Below are 14,428 nucleotides of genomic sequence, written 5' to 3'. Positions count from 1 at the left end.
AGGAATATGCAAGTGGAGCTTGAGGATTTAGTAGCAGGTAAGAATGCAAGTGTAGATCAGCAAATATGATACCTTAAAACGCAAAAGAGGTCTTGGTGCAACATAAATGACAGACAGAGGTTTGACAGAGTCACATTTTGAGATTTTGTTGGGCACCTGTGAATGATTCAGATGTTATTGTTAAGGTAATGTAATGGGGGTTGAATCGGATAGCATCTTTCCAACATTCAGCTCCAGGAAAATGTTGCTTATGTAAAACAATGTTAAAAATCTGAATTGACAGCATATAAGCAGCTGGGAGGTTAAGAAAGCTGGTGGCAAGGTAAATGTCACTCTCATTGGCACTCATGTAGAAGTTGATTCAATACCTCCTTATAATGGCAAATGTACAGACAAAAATGACAGCTAAGCTTTAATTTCAAAGTTGCACAAACCAACTCAAGAAATTAATGGCGCATGTACACTTTAAAATCAAGTTGCTTAGTCCATTTTCCTTTAAGCCTAATATAGAAAGAAAAACATTTTCTAACTGCTTTCAATTGCTTCCTAGGCTTGGTAACATCAATCTTTTAAAAATGATAACATTATTTGAACCTCACCCAGATAAATGTGCAAAGCATTGATTTCACTAAAAAAAGGAACACCTTGAAAATAAAAACTCAGAAGCCACAATTTATTAAGTAATAACATTTATAATTTAAAAATCAACGATGTACATTTTATAACATAACAGTTTATGTGGATGATCGATCAGCTGAGAATATTGTCTAAAGCTGGTCAGAACAAAACAAAACACTCGCTGGATACATTCAAAAAATTCACTGCTATTCTGACATAACATTTGATACATGGAAGACTTTCAAATACGGGTTGAAGATAGGGGCATGCCTATCCTGCACTTTTAAACAAAGGATAGGAAAGGCAAGATTCGTGAACCGTGGATGACAGGAGAAATCGTGCAAGTAGCCAAGAGGAAAAGGGAAGCGTACATCAGGTCCAGGCAGCTAAGAACAAAAAGGAGTATCAGGAGAGTAGGACCAATCTTAAAAGAGGAATCAAGCAAGCTAACAGGGGTCATGAAATAACTTTAGCGAGTAGAATTAAGGAGAATCCCAAGGCCTTTTATTCAAATACAAAAAGCAAGAGAGTAATGAGTGAAAGGGTTGGTCCACTAAAGGATAAGGAAGGAAGGAAGGCTGTGTGTCGAACCTGAGAAAATGGGTGAGATTCTCAATAATTACTTTAAATCAGTGTTCACTGAGGAGAGGAACATGATGAATGTTGAGATTAGAGTCAAAAGTTTGTTTACTCTGGATCAGGTTGACATAGGGAGGGAAGAGGTGTTGGGTAGGCTAAAGGATATTAAGGTGAACATATCCGCAGGACTGGATGGGATCTATCCCAGGTTGCTGAGGGAGGCGAGGGGGAAAATAGCTGGGGCCCTGATAAATATCTTTGTAGCATCCTTAAACACAGGTGAAGTGCCAGAGGATTGGAGGGTTGCTCATGTTGTCCCCCTGTACAAGGAGTGTAGTAGGGATATTCCAGGTAACTACAGACCGGTGATGAAGGTCTTTTGCCCGAAACGTCGAATTTCCTGTTCCTTGGATGCTGCCTGACTTGCTGCGCTTTAACCGCAACACATTTTCAACTACAGACCAGTGAGCTTGACATCAGAGGTGGGAAAGCTGCTGGAGAAGGTACTGAGGGATAAAATCTATTTATATTTGGAAAAGAATGGGGTTAGGAGTGATAGGCAACATGGTTTTGTGCGGGGGTGATCGTGCCTTACCAACTTCATAGAATCCTTTGATGAAGTGACCAAGTTGATAAATGAAGGAAGGAAGTGCTGTAGGTGTCATATACATAGAATTTAGACTTCAGTAAGGCATTTGATAAGGTTCCCCATGGTAAACTAATGGAGAAAGTGAAGTCACATAGTATGCAGGGTGTTCTAGCTAGGGGGATAAAGAACTGGTTGAGCAACAGGAGACAGAGAGTAATAACTGAAGAGAGTTTCCTGAAATGGAGAAAGGTGACCAGTAGTGTTCCACAGGGATCAGTGCTGGGGGCCACTGTTGTTTGTGATATACATAAATGATCTGGAAGAGGGCACTGCTGGTATGATCACTAAGTTTGCAGATGATACAAAAGTTGGTGAAAGAGCAGAAAGCTACTTCAAAGAGTACAGGAGAATATAGATAGACTGGAGAGTTGGGCAGAGAAGTGGAAGGTGGAGTTCAATCCAGGCAAATGTGAGGAAGTTCTAATTCTAGAGCGAACTATACTGTAAACAAAAGAGCCTTGGGAAAAGTTGATGAACAGAGAGATTTGGGAGTCCGGGTCCATTGTACCGTGAAGGTGGCTGCACAGGTGGATAGAGTGGTCAAGGAGGCATATGGTATGTTTGCCTTCATCGGATGTATTGCGTACAAGAGCTGGTCGGTCATGTTAAAATTGTACAAGACTTAGGTTCGGCTGCATTTAGAATACTGTATACAGTACATTACCAAAAGGATGTAGACGCTTTGGAGAGGATGTTGCCTGACATGGAAGGTGCTAGCTAGGAAGAGAAGTTGAGTAGGTTAGGATTGTTTTCATAAAAAAAAGGAGATTGAGGGAGGTCCTGATTGACATCTACAAAATCATGAAGGGATAGACAGGATGGACAGAGATAAGATTTTTCCCAGGGTGAGGAATTCAATAACAAGAGGTCATGCATTCAAGGTGAGAGGTGAAAAGTTTAAGGGCGATACATGCAGAAGATACTTTACACAGAGTGTGGTAGGTGTCTGGAATTCGCTGCCAGCAGAGGTAGTAGTGGCAGGCACGGTAGATTAATTTAAGGTACGTCTGGACAGATGCATGAGCAGCTGCAAAGCAGAGGGATATAGATGTTTAGGAATTGGGCAATAGGTTCAGACAGTGGATTTGGATCGACATAGACTTGGAGGGTCATGTTCCTGGGCTGTAAATTTTCTTTGTTTTTTGTTCTATTAAATTGCTTATATATTTGGACAAACAGACTAAAATTTCTCATTAAAACTAGCTTACCTTTGCTGTATGCTTCTCTAATCTCAGCAATTCCATGTGCTACAACTTCAAAGTTATTATTAAAGAGCCTATACACAACTCTCACTAGTTTTCTATCCTGCTATTACTACTATCCAAACAAAAATACCTGGAATCCCTTTCCTATTATTAAACAATTTCATCTTTAAATGAACTCATCCACTCCTCCTATTTTTTTTCTGCACGTCCAGTCGATAAAGCCTAATAAATTTGGTTGAGTCCCGGCTGTCTTGCAGCAATGTTTTAGCAATAGTTAGCATGCCACACACTCCACGTTAATATGCAATTGCAATATATTCTTTGCTCCTAATGTTCAAGTGTTGTTGGAAATAATATTTATTTGGGATAGAAACCTCAACTGTTTTTCAGTGTTAATGTTTTACTCATTAATTCTGTGATGGTTTAATCACTGTACATCTGTTTATTTATACTTTAAACATTGCAAGTAAAGGAAAATTTCGGTTAATCTACCCTCCTTCCTTCTATCTCCTTTTGAGTTATTATTAAAACCACTTATTTCACACAAGCATCTCATCATACAACTTACACATCACTCAATCCTAGCCGCTCATTAGTGAATTCCCTATAACAACTGCATGAATTACACTTGATCTCCCACATCCTCAGATTTGTACTGAATTGGGTGCCATGATTCACATTCCAGCTGTCCCTCTAACATTTATTTTATCCCTACCCTCACAGACATATGTCATGTACAGATTGGATAGGAATTTTTTTCTGCAGATCCTTATTCTCAAATACAAGTTCCCCTTACTCAGCACAGTATCTATCACATGCACCCTATTTTGGACCTGTGTCACTCTAAGAAGTCTATCTACAATGAGGAGCAAACTTATGGAAAGTTGTACTGGTAATTTGCACTGCAGCTGAATGATTCAGGTAGAGAGATTCAAGACAAAGACATATACTGCATGTGTTCACTGAATAGTCTAAAACTCAAAATATGCTGCATTCCATACTGCAACCTATTGTTGTTTTTTTTGTTAAAACACATTCTCTCAGTTTGTCAGTTTTCTTCCTCCTCATTTTCTGACTTGAATAATTACATTTTGTAAGTGTAGCAAACAGTTAGAATCTACGTAGTACTGCGCAAGTAGTGTTGGTGGCGGATTTAATTGAGCTTTCAAAGAGGGAGTTGGATTGACTCCTGAAGTTAAAGGGCCAGATTTTCACTGCAACAAATACTCTCGGGTGAAAACAGCAGACACCTAAATTAAATTGTAGTCCTGCCTCCAAACACAATATTTCTGAAGTTAACAGGGCGGGTTTGGGAACGATCTGGATTTCACATAAGTGGGTTGCTAAGACAATTGGCTATTTAACTAATGATCTATTTAAATCCCACTTGATATTAGATTAGATTACTTACAGTGTAGAAACAGGCCCTTCGGCCCAAAAAGTCCACACCGACCGCCGAAATGCAACCCACCCATACCCCTACATTTACCCCTTACCTAACACTACGGGCAATTTAGCATGGCCAATTCACCTGACCCGCACATCTTTGGACTGTGGGAGGAAACCGGAGCACCCGGAGGAAACCCACGCAGACACGGGGAGAACGTGCAAACTCCACACAGTCAGTCGCCTGAGGCAGCAATTGAACCCAGGTCTCTGGCGCTATGAGGCAGCAGTGCTAACCACCGTGCCACCCAGTATCTCTACTGCATGGAACCCAGAGTGTGCAGAGCACATCAGAGGTTTCAGGCAATTTATTGAAGAGCAGACAGCACAAGGAGGGGACCCTGTGTAAGGCAGTCAGAATCACAGAAGCAGGTGAGGAGAGGAACCATGGCAACAAGGCAATTGCCATCACAGAAGAGCTGGCAAAGGAAAGTAAATTCATTTTTTTTTCTATGACTAACAAATAATTTTCAGAGTTATGAGACAGAAAATCAGCGTGAAAAAGTGTACAGCATGCAATACGTGTGAAGTCATTGACATACCACATATCTGAGACAAACAAACATCAACAGGAAGTGTCACCAGCTGCACAATTCTGAAATCCAGGTTTCAGAACTTGAGCAACAGATGGAACAGTCTGCTGTGGTGGAATAGGTGACTACCAGACAGTCTAAGAACATCAGGTAAGCATACAGCAGCTTCAAGTCTATTTTGTGATTGCCAATCAGAATTCAGTTTTGGAAATTAAACAAAGGCGATGGTTCCTCAGGGAAGTGCAGCCAGAGACAAGTTCATGGCACCACAATCATCTCAGCTACACAAGGGGTAGACAGAAAAACAAAAAAAAAGGTCAGTAGTGATAGGGTAGTCAAAGTCGGGATATTAGATATGCGTTTTTACGGCATGAAACAGGACCCTTGGATGGTGTGTCACATCCCTGATGCCTGGGAAGAGGATGTCAAGGAGCAGCTGCAGGACTTCCTTCTAAGGAAGAGAGAGAAAATTAAAGGCATTAATAACAGGATGAGGTCCTAAAAGCAGTTTCAGAGAGTTAGAATGAAAATTAAAAGGCAGGACCACTAATGGAAGGATAACTCCAAATACCATGTGCTTTCGAGCAGAAGAACTGGAGGATTGATTGAATGAATGGCCGGAGAACTAGTGTCATATAGGAAGGCTATTCAGGCCCTCAAGCCTGTACTGCTGTTCAATGAGATCATGGGTGATCTGTGGCCGTGTATCTATATCCCTTGATAACTTTGCTCACAGAATTCATCTATCTTAGATTTAAAATAAACAACAGATCGAGCATCAATTGTCATTTGTGGAAGAGAATTCCAAACCACTACCACTTCACTGGAAGAACCATCACATTTACTAATTTCCAAAATTAATATCAAATAGCAAGCACAAATAGAGACAAGCTCCAGTACTCCTTGCTTGGTTTTCTTAAACCATCTGCTGGTCACCCATTTCCTTTCTGCTGTACGTGTCTAAATTGTGGTATGACCACCTCCCTGTACATCTTATCTATGTAGTCCCTGGGCTCCCAATGCATAACAAACACAAGAGGAAGTGCATCAAACTTTGAAGCATTGCAATTAATTCTGGTTAGGTGGACGTGTATAATTTTAACAGGACCGGGATGGATGTCCTCCAGGAGGATTTGTTACTGCAGTTGGCACTTTAAACTAGCTTGTCACCGAGATGGGAAGCTATGGGATAATCAAAAGTGGAGGGGACTAGAGTCAAGCTGGCAACAAGCAATAGAGAAACTGGCAAGGGAGATAGAAGACAGGAGAAACAAGGCTAAGCATTGACTATATCTTGAATGTTAAATTATGTTAAAAAGACAACCTTAAAAAAAGGTACAAATGCAGGCAAAACATTTAGGATACAAGTGCCATTACTGGAACATGGCTATATGATGGCCACAAATGGGAACTGATTATTCAGAGAACAATACAGCCCCTTGGCCCTCCAGCCTGTGCTGACACACATTTTACCCTTCCATATTAAAACAGTCTTCACTACCAGAATCCATACTCTACCCCCTTCATATTCAGGTGCTTCCTGAAAGCTACTATTGTGTCTGTTTCTGCCACCTCCTCTGGTAGCACGTTCCAGGCACTCGCCACCCTTTGTGTGAGACTTCCTTCTTCACACCTTGAATCTATGTCCCCTGGTAACTAACCGCTCCAGTTTGGGGAAAAGGCCTCATACTTTCCAATCCATCCATGCCTTTCACAATCTTATAAACTCCTAACGGGTCACCCTTCAACCTCTTGTGTTCTAGTGAAAACAAGCCCAGTCTACCCAAACTTTCTTCATAGCTAAAATCCCCCACACTAAGCAACCTTCTCTGTACCCTCAGTAAAGCATCCACATTCTTTTGGTACTATGGTGACCAGAACTGTACGCAATATTTCAAGTGTGGCCTAACTGAAGTTCTATAAAACTGCAGCATAAATTGCCTATCCTTATACTCAATGCCACTTCCAGTCAAGGCAAGCATGCCATAAATCTTTTTACAACCTTATCTACCTGCGCTGCCACCTTCAGTGATCTGTGGACCTGTATACCCGAATCCCTCTGCACATCAATACTCCAAAGGGTTCAGCCATTAACCATATAATTTGCACCTGTACTTGACCTTCCAAAATTCTCCTTAATTCTGTTTGCTACTGACGTTTCATAACCCCTTTTGGGAACTTGTTTAAGTTCCTTCCTACTTTGCTTATATACTTTAAAGGCTTCATCAGTTCCCATCCTCCTAGACCTTATGTATGCTTCCTTAAGAAACATCATCCCTTGTCATCCAAGGTCACTACTCCCACAATGCTCCCCACTGAAACTTTACTCACATGGCCAGGCTCATTTCCCAAAAACCGGTCCAGTTGGACCATTCAAGAAACTCTCCTGAATGGTCTTACTTCATGCTAGGAGCTTTGATGGGACAGAATTTGAGTGTCCCAGTCAATATATGGGAAGTTAAAACCACCCATAACAGCTCTGTTGTTTTTACATCTTTCCAAAATCTGTCTAAGTACGCTCTCCTGTATGTCCCGGTAGCTGTTGCAAGTCAGCATTGTACCCCCAGCATTTTAATTTCGCTTTTCCTATTCCGGAGTTATTTCTGTGAAAGAAATCTTTCTTCCACAGGTTCCAACTTCCTATACATACAGAAATACTTCTCTCGGGTTACATTTAGTATGTGACGCTGAGGAATTAAACAACAGTATTGTTACAGGTCAGTCAATCTAACCTCGGTGATGCGGACAATATTGGAAGCAAATCGAAGGGACAGAATAGTCTGCAATAGAGAGGCTGGGATTATTTAGAATTTCAGTCAGCATGGTTTTGTTAAGGGTCGGTCTTTTCTGAACAATTTGATAACATTTTTCGAACAGGTGACCAGGTATGACAGAGGGGAATGCTTTGATGTAGTCTACTTGGACTTCAAGGCTTTTGATAAAATCCCAACACTGAAAGCAAAGAGTCTATGGAATACAAGAAAAATTGGCAAATTGGGTCCACAATTGGCTTCATGGCAGGAAACAGAGGGTGATGGTTATAGTGTGCTTTTAAACTGGAAGTCAGTGTCCAGTGAAGTCCCACGGGGTCAGTTTTGGGACACTTGTTATTTGTGGTTTATATAAAGGTCTTAGCCTTAAATGAAGAAATGCTGATTGGCAAACTCCTTGATATAAAAATTGGTTTGGTAAGTAGTGAAGATTAATCTTAAGACTACAAAAGGCAACAGATAGTTGGATCGATGGACTGACGAGCGGCAAATGGAATTCAATCTAGATAAATGTTAGGTGATGTATTTGGTCAGGACAAACAAGGCAAGGAAACACTGAATGGTAGGACACTCCGAAGCACTGAGGATCTGAAGGACCTTGATGCGCATGTACACTGACAGTAGCCCCTTAAGGTAGCAGAATAGGTAGATAAAGTGGTAAGTTTAAAAGCAAGGAGATTAAGATGGAACCACATAAAATACTAGTTAGGCCACAGCTAAGAGTGTTGTGTGCAATTCTGGAATCCACATTATAAAAAAAGGGATCTGATAGTACTGGAGAGGGTGAACACGAAATTTACCGGATGTTGCCTGGGCTGGAGAATTTCAGTTATGAAAGAAGATTGGACAGATTGAGGCTATTTTCCTCCAGGCACAGGAGAGTGAGAGGGGACCTGACTGAGATGTATAAAATTGAAGGGCATAGATAGGATAGACAGGAAAAAATTTGGAGGGATCAATGACAGGGGGCATTTAAGATAAGGGGTAGAAGCTTCGAGGACAGAGGAGAAAAACGTTTTCACTTATAGGGTGGTGGGAATCTGGAACTCTGCCCATAAGGGTGGTATAGTCAGAAACACTTTAATATTAAAGTGGTATTTAGACGTACACTTGCAATGTCAGTGCATACAATGGGCCACCTGCTGGAAAATGGGAATACAATAGTTGATGGCATGGGTGCAGTGGGCTGGAGGATCTTATTTCTGTGCTGTACATCTCCAGGATTCTTTGATTTTTGTAATCTCTCCTCCTACTTCTGTAATCTTCTTTAACTGTACAATCTTGAATTTATCTGTGATCATCTAATTCTGGTCTTTTAAGCATCTCCGATTTTAATAGTTTGGCGGCTATGCCTTCAGCTGACTCTGGAATTTTGTCCCTAAACATTTCAAACTCCCGCTCCTTTGGACATCCCTGAAAACCTAACAGTTTGACCAAGATTTTGGACATGGTCATGGGAATGTAGGACTTGGGAGCAGGAGCATGAAACCAGCTTTTCAGGCCTGTTCCATCCATCAATAAGATTATGGCTGATCTGGTTGTGGTCTCATCTCCACTTTTCTGTCTGTACTTCAGAACCCTCAACTATCTTGTCAAGAACAGGTCCACTGGAAATAAGAGGTCATGACAAAATTGAATTTCATACGAATTGAAACATAATTAAAGAATTATAGAAAACAAATTTGTTGCCGATCTGTATGCAATAAGTAGCAGATTTCCATTAGCAACTTGGAGATAGTCAGGACTGCAGATGCTGAAAGTCAGAATCAATAAAATTGCGATGTTTACAAAAAGCAATATTAACTAGGGCAAAAGGCGTGAATTCTGCTTTAGGTTGTTCAAGAAACCAGAATCAGCAATGCTACAACACTTACTTTAAGTTGGTCATGATGTGGCTTTCTTAAATGATTCAAATTAACTACTGCCAATTTAACTGTTCATGTTTTCATGACTCATTTTCTTGTAAAGTGTTTTTGCAATGTAACATGTTGACATGCAAAGACTTTCACTACCAAAAATTTTAATCAATCATTAACCATACGGCAATTTGTTTTTCTTTTTGCATATTTCTCATCTATTGAGATATTCCATTGGTACCAACGGCACTCTTCATTTAGGTAGCCATTCTTCGTACATGTAACTTGATACTAAGCTTTGATCAGCAATATTGTGTGCTTGGATTTCTAGTCTGTACTAATATTTGTATATTTCTATGCTACATCAGGGTACTTGCTTCCTGTTGACAAACACCAATAATAAAAAGTTAGAGAATATGCCTACTCTAGTAAATTTATTTGATCTTTATCCCAGGAATGCTTAGGTTAAGTATGGTACTTGATGAAAATCAACAATTTCAACCAGACTTTGAATTTTAGAATTTAAGGGTTTGGACAGTGCACTGCAATCATTAAGATAGCTTTATCCAGTTAGAGTTCACAGACAATATAGAAAGGTCTTTATTATTATTCCCCACATAAGGATCAGTGTCAACTGATTATCGACTGGCCACTAAGTTGGAGGTGGTGTAAGAGCATGTGGCAGGACTCACAGCAAATAATATATTACACAACAAAAAAAAATTGCTGATTTACACAGTTTGCTTAAAAAAAGTTGTGCAAATAACTTGTCATTGAAGTTGCAACAATTTCTCAAACCCTCTGGTGATTTTCGCTACAAAAGTATACTGAACGAAGGCTTATTATGTCAGTTGTGTGTAAAATCAATTCCTGTCACTTTCATAATAATATGGTGTTGGAAATGATCGATGGAGGTCGTTAATCATCTCCATTTTGGCCAGGAATCTGGTATGGCCTCACTGACCTTACCTTTTTCACTCGAAGCCCTGCAAACATGGGGGCAGTTCTCTGGACTTTTCAACTTGCTTGGGTAGATTTACAGTATGTTAGCCTCTAGAGGGCAGTCCAGTTTCATTTGATTCATGGCATTAAAAGATAGACATTTAAAAGTGTATAAGTATCAATAGGATTTTGAAATAATGTGACATTTATACCTCTTACACAATTACATTTTCTGTTAGTGTGCGCATGTCTGACTAACTAGGTAACTTCTAAGAATTATTAATTCCTTAATGGATCGTGCTGATAGAGTCATAGAGATGTACAGCACGGAAACAGACCCTTCAGTTCAACTCATCCCGATATCACCAAGCAGATTAAATTAATCTAGTCCCATTTACCAGCACTTCACTCGCATCCCTCTAAACCTTTCCTATTCATATACTTATTCAGACGCCTTTTAAAATATTGTAACTGTACCAGCCTGCACCACTTCCTCTGGCAGTTCATTCCATACACGCACTACTTTCTGCTTGAAAAAGTTGCCCCTTTGGTCCCTTTTAAATCTTTCCCTCTCACCTTAAACCTACACCCTCTAATTCTGGACTCCCTCACCCCGGGAAAATCCTTGTCTATTTACCTATCCATGCCCCTAAAATGAGTTTATAAACTTCTATAAAAAGTTCACCCCTCAGTCTCTGACACTCCAGGGGAAAAAAAAAGCACCAGCTGATTCAGCCTTTCCATATAGCTGAAACCCTCCAACCTTGGCGACATCCTTTTCTGAAACCTTTCACGTTTCACAACATCCTTACACACAGTAAATCAAAAGTGGCCTAACCAATGTCCTATACAGCTGCAACATGACCTCCCAACTCCTGCACCCAGTGCTCTGACCAATAAAATACAGCATACCAAATGCCTTCTTCACTATCCTAACTACCTGCAACTCCACTTTCAAGGAGCTGTGAACCTGGGAAAAGCAAATGGAAAAACAATAAATTCAGTGCTGCTCTACACTTTGAGATCTCGTACAGTGAAATTTGAAGTTTGCTTGCCTCCCTGATCTATTTAGACATTTCGTCTCTGATGTCATGCTGGTGAATTTGTGTTGCGTTCTCTCTTACCCAGTATGTCCAATACTGAATGCTAATAATTGTACATAAGATTGCTAGCAGGAGAATTAAAGTTGGAGTTGGGCAGTGCATTTAAAATAAAAATAATATCTGACTGAAACCTGAACCAAGTTTTTGGGTTCTGGACGAGCGCAGGCTTTACAAATCCAAATTGGAACAGATAATTTGATTTTAGATTAGGTGTGGAAACAGGCCCTTCGGCCCAACTAGTCCACACCGATCCTTCGAAAAGTAACCGTTTTCCTGATGAAGGGCTTATGCCCGAAACGTTGAATTTCCTATTCCTTGGATGCTGCCTAACCTGCTGTGCTTTAACCAGCAAAACATTTTCACCCAGCCAATTGCCAATTCATCTAACCTGCACATCTTTGGACTGTGGAAGGAAACCCACGCAGACACAGGGAGAATGTGCAAACTCCACACAGTCACCCAAGACTGGAATCGAACCTGGGACCCTGGTGCTGTGAGGCAGCAGTGCTAACCACTGAGCCATCGTGCCATATGAATGGGCTGTTGCAGATAGTTGGCCTAAAATTGCGAAGTATTTTTGAAATTTTAATTTTTATCCCATGAGGTACCTCAACTCCATGAGCCCATATCTTGTATACTGTCCTTTCACGTATCATCCTATCATATGCCTTCTACTAAGTAGAAATGGTTTGTCCTTTTATTTACAGTATTAGTTTATCCTTTAAAAACACTTTACATCTGTTTGAGTCTGATTTCCCTCTTGCAAAACATAGTAACTTTGCACTTTATCTAATCGTAAGATTTTTCTTTGATAAGACTTCTTTAAAAAGGAGTTTCTAGCATTTTCCCATCAACTGAGGGTAGGTTAACTGACCTGTACACCCTCATTTTATCCACTGTTACTTGAAAAATGAAGAGGGTTATATTTGCTAACTTCCTACTCTTGATGAAACCATTCTAGAATATGGGGAATGCTGAAAAGTCACAAGTAGCATATCAATTTTCTCTGCAACAACCTTTTTATAAGAAATACTGAGGATGAAAGCTGTCATGGGGAACTGACTCTCTAACGTCTCCAGTACCTTTTTTCTCCCCTCTATGAATTACCTTAATTTCCTCATTTACATTAGTTCCTCGTTTATGCTCTCTTTCTGCTCTGTAATTTGTTTATGAAGGCAAGTACAAAATATTTATTCAATGTCTCTGCCAGTTCCTCATTTCTGTGATTTCTCCTGCGTCTGTTTCAGGGGCTTTAGCTGTTCTCATCTTTAAATGTTTGTACAAGTTATTTTTATAGCCGGTTCCTGGATAGATTACACTCATTCTGTATTTTTCCAATTCTTATCAACACTTTGGGTTTTCTTTGGCCTCAAACATTCCTAATCCTCTCATGTACCATTTTATTTTTTGCTCCATCTTTTGGTCTTTTTTTTTTGAAAAGTCATAACATCTTTAACTTTCTTAGGCACAGATAGCTTTCTTTTGTTAAATTTTTGTATTTTAATAAATATAAATTTGAAAATTTTGAATTGCTTCTTTAAATGCTTCCCACTGATCAGATCCATGCATTTTGGTCAATTCCTCAACCAAACTTGCCTGACTGTATTGCTTAGTGTAAAAAGTGAGGTCTGCAGATGCTGGAAATCAGAGCTGAAAATGTGTTGCTGGTTAAAGCACAGCAGGTTAGGCAAGGAACAAGAAATTCGACGTTTCAGGCCAGAGCCCTTCATCAGGAATGTGACTGTACTGCTTTCAAACTTGATATGAAATTCAATTGTATTATGATCTCTTATTTCCAGTGGACCTGTTACTATGAGATTACTGATTACCCAGTCTCGCTGCGCAATACTAGATCTGAAATACCTTTACCTCTGGTCAACTTGACAGAATTTCCCCCAGGGAACAGTCACAGATATATGGTATGAACTTTACCTTGCAAGCCATCTCTGCCAAGCTGCTGAGCCAGTGTTTATGAAGGCTGGACTCTTCCACAGATATTATATTCTTTTCTTTAAATTCCACAATTATATCTTGCTTCAAGTTAGTATTAGAGGTTATCAAAGGTTAGTTATTGAGTAATTTGAGTCTGTGGAAGTGCTTTGTGGTTCTCAGCTTGTTTAAAGTTGATGCAATTAATTAAATTACTGTAGTTCTGTAAAGAAAAAGGATTGGCTTTGGCTTCAAGCATTCTGGCCAGAGTGCTTGCTACCATTCAAAGATGCTATAGCAAGTATAGCTCTTAGCCTACAGCATACAAATATTGAGCAGCGACAGCATGGACTAGGGCTCACAATTCATAGTGGGAGGCAGAAGAGGAAGAGGAGCTGGAAAAGTATTTTAGTAGGAGGCTATATCTGCCATTGTCTTCTCAAAGCACATTTAAAAACAAAATCAGTCCAAACAAGGCACAGGAGAAGTTCATGGAAATCTAAGTCGATAAAATGTGGAGCTGGAAAGGCACAGCAGGTCAGACAGCATCACAGGAGCAGGCAACTCAATGTTTTGGGTCAGAACCCTGATGAATTATTTAAAATAATTGCCATGAAGAAGATTAGTATCAGCCTTCGATGAATAAATGAAGAAACCATAGCCCCATCATAGGGCTGGTCTACATTTAACCCAAGGGTCACCATGCCTCAGTCCAACCAGTCCACGCCAACCACATTCCCAAACTAAATTCACTCCACCTTCCAACTGTTATAGAGTCATAGAATCATGGAGATGCA

General features: G+C 40.1%; 1 protein-coding gene across 2 annotated transcripts in view; it reads right to left on the bottom strand.

Annotated features, from left to right (window-relative positions):
* pcmtd1 (protein-L-isoaspartate (D-aspartate) O-methyltransferase domain containing 1) overlaps nt 1–14,428 on the bottom strand; it is a 93,664-nt gene that overhangs the window by 62,945 nt on the left and 16,291 nt on the right. Inside the window, exon 1 of one of the 2 annotated variants that reach the window (XM_060823478.1) lies at nt 10,627–10,694. The exons of the other annotated variant lie outside the window; for it this stretch is intronic. The gene's annotated coding sequence lies outside the window, so the exon portion shown is untranslated. Of the gene's footprint in view, nt 1–10,626; nt 10,695–14,428 lie in introns of those variants that run through there. 2 annotated transcript variants of the gene reach the window in all.

The sequence above is a fragment of the Hemiscyllium ocellatum genome, chromosome 4 (genome assembly GCF_020745735.1).
Source record: "Hemiscyllium ocellatum isolate sHemOce1 chromosome 4, sHemOce1.pat.X.cur, whole genome shotgun sequence".
Classification (NCBI taxonomy): Eukaryota; Metazoa; Chordata; class Chondrichthyes; order Orectolobiformes; family Hemiscylliidae; genus Hemiscyllium; species Hemiscyllium ocellatum.
The sequence above is the reverse complement of the archived record's forward strand: the minus strand, read 5'-3'. Positions and strand labels throughout refer to the sequence as shown.